Raw genomic sequence first — 3,401 nt, 5'->3', positions numbered from 1 at the left:
ATTGTCTCATAGATCACGTACACTCTTGTGGGTGGCCTTGCTATCGGAGAGAATCATGGAGTTTCTGTTGCTTTTTTAACGTCTTGGGCTCATTCTTTCTATAACCAAAACAAAAAACAAAACAATAAAACAACGTTACTAAGCATTCTGCTCTTGATGGAAAATATACATGTAGAAGACAAAGAGGCAGAGGTAGACCAATAATAACTCATTTGTGAGGCGGCGTGGTGGAATCAGGCTCTCGTCAAAATAATCAGAGTGAAGAAACTTGCATTTTCCCGCAGGTTTGTAAATTTTTTTTCAAATTTTTTTTTTTTGGCTCAAAACCTTTCAGACACATTAAAGAAATCATTTCTTTGTGGGTTTTTGTTAAAAACGTTGATTAAAGGCGCAAACAAAGATAATTTTCAGTTACCACGGACTCTTAAGCTAAGGACATAACTAATCTTTGAATGCCATTTTCTCGCTAATTTTACCTCTGAAAACAGGTGACCCCCACCTCCTTCATTTGCAAATATCTCGACTTGATTTCAAGATAAATGAATATTCCTTTCATCCAAATAAAGACAAGTGAACAAGCTTTAAGATGATACCATTAACTCTACATGTCCAAAAATTGACGAGAGCCTGATTCCACCACGCTGCCTCACATTTAACTAATGGAAGACGCGTTGTTCTGGATGGAGTGCTTAAATAAAACAAAGAGACATGACCACGTTATTCATACACATTTTTTCATTCTGTTTTCTTTGTCTGAAAGTTTAATGAGGCAGACAAAAGCATGCATACTTTGAAATAAGCAAATTCTTGTCTCTGATTTGTGTATGATGGTTGGAAATGTGCTGCAACATAGCTTTTGGTTTGCTGATGGTCAGACATATGAGTCCTTTTCGTCCTTAGAGAGTTAAAAGAGCTTGAACACTCTTATAACATGGCCTTGGTATCTGAGAGAATCATGGCGTTTCTGTTCTTTTTTACCCCCCCCCCTCACCCCCAGTCAATCGTTTATTGTCGTGGGCTCATTATTTTTCTTTTAAAAAGTCACTTATATCCTGCTCTTGTTGGAAAATATAGTAAAGAACTTAAACGCTATTGCTATTATGGCGCTCATATGACCCTATGCATTTGCGAGCGCCGTAAAACCTCTACTAAAACTTTAAAAAAAAAACGCCTCTAGCTATCTGAGGGAATCATGGATTTTCTGGGGGGGGGGGGGGGGGGGGTTTCTCCACCAGTCAACCATTAACTCAAGTCGTGCGCTCATTATTTCTACATTTTTTCCTTTTCTTAAAAGTTACTAAATATCTTGCTTTCGCTGGAAAATATAGAAGGCAAAGAGTCATAGGTAGACCAGTGATAACTTACTGAGAGAATTTGATCTGAATGGGGACGGGAAAAGACAAGGGTGATAATCAATCTCTTCAAAGCATCCAATCAGAACTTATATAATATGACCTTTTGTGTTGCAAGTGTCGTAAAATTCTTTTTGAAAGCAATACGCATCCAAACAGAGAAATGGGTGGCGAACCATAATTGCTAATGTTTCTTGCAGATCTGACATTTGATTATGATGTTACTCGTTTCACTGTTTACTCCCTTCTCATAACCGCTGGGCTGCTTATCAAGTGATACTAGTTCGAACCCTAATAAGACATTCTATTTGTAGAATTTAAGTCCTTTGATGAATATACACAAATATAATGTGTTTATTGTAGATGTTTGATGCCCAAATCGGCACAAGTAAAATGATTAATGAGTCGGGATGCTTCGACCCTGCCTGTCAGACTCAACCCTTTGGACAGAGAGAGATACAACATCCCAGAAAACAGACGGAGATACTCGATAAACATTTTGTAAAAAAAATAGAACTCTCATCTTCTGCGTGTGACAGAAAAGTGCCTAACCGCTACACCACATACACATTTGAAACGTTCCATGGCTACCCTTCTCCTCCCCCTCCCCCTTGACTGCCCCCCCCCCTTGACTTGATGTTACTTGTAACGTGAGTAAAGTCCAAGAGTCTACTTCTTAAGTGTTACACTTTCAATGGAGATATTGTGTGCATATTTATCTAATACTATACCGTTCTTGAGGGTGGTTTGCGGGTGCTCTGGTGTGGTATGGTGTGCTCCTTCTTTCCTATCACATTTCCATCGTCCATAACTCTCCACCAGCTCTTCATTGCATGTTACTCCCTGGTAACACCTCTATCTTTGGTACTCACATGACCTGTAGTAATTTGGTTTGCAAGTGCCGTAAAACTCAAATTAATTCAAACTTAACAAATAAAGAATGCTACGGAAAAAAATGCACTCAAGAACCCCTTCCCCCTTTCACAAAAACATCCCCAAAAGAGCATTGACTAATTAAGAAACACTAATGGATGGAAATCAATAGCCGTAAAGATGTCAAACAGATGACAGCTGATAAAGAAGGTCTTTGGTTTATGTTAGGAGCCAGCTGATAGCGAGACGTTTCGGTCAACGACCGCTCGTCGCTTGAAAACAGGTTAGAATAACAGGGACCCTGAGGAAAAAGAAAAATAGAAGCTGTCCTAAACAGAGCACCAATCAACCACCCACACGGAGAGCTGGCTATGATCTACGCACCAGAAGGATTTGGAAGTGGATGAGAAGTGATCACGTGATCGGTGTGATTGTGTGGTTATGATAACGACGCCAGCAGCAGTAAGGACAATAACGGAGACAACAACAACAATAACGACAACAGTAACAACAACAACAACAACAACACCAATAGCAACAACCACAACAATAACAACAACCACAACAATAACAACAACAACAGCAGCAACAACACATAGAATACTAAAGGCAGCCCCTCCCCCTCGTGGGAGGGACAAAAAGTGTAGTACCGGTAATCTAAAAAAGCGGAGAAAGGAAGACGGGCCGTTCCCACCGAAACGAAACTGTAACCTGCGCCCGGAAAAACTACAGGAGCAGCTTCTGTAGTAAGACAATACTGGGGTTCTTTTTAAAATTTTTTTTATGTTGCTCCGGAACAATAACAGAACAGCATTTTGACTGCTTAATGTACTTGTCAGACTTACTACACAATTTTGAAAAGTCACATGTTATGACGGAGTCTTATACTGAGCAGAGGTTCGAGCCTCAGCCTTGTCCAACGTTGTGTCCTTGGCAAAGGCACTTTACACGAAATTCCCACGCGGCTCGGTCATATCGGAGATGAACGTTAAACTCGGAGGTCCCGCCTCTTAGATAACCTAACAGTGTTGACAGCGGCATTAGACACATACTATTTTACAACTTAAAAAATACTGAGCTGTCAAATTAAACTGCTGAACTTTTCTTCTGCCGCTGGTAAATCGAAAAGGCTTGTACATCCTGGCACTTTAAAAACAACCCTCCCCTCCCCCCCCC

The sequence above is a fragment of the Aplysia californica genome, unplaced genomic scaffold (assembly GCF_000002075.1).
Source record: "Aplysia californica isolate F4 #8 unplaced genomic scaffold, AplCal3.0 scaffold00112, whole genome shotgun sequence".
Classification (NCBI taxonomy): domain Eukaryota; kingdom Metazoa; phylum Mollusca; class Gastropoda; order Aplysiida; family Aplysiidae; genus Aplysia; species Aplysia californica.
Note: the sequence above shows the minus strand (reverse complement) of the source record.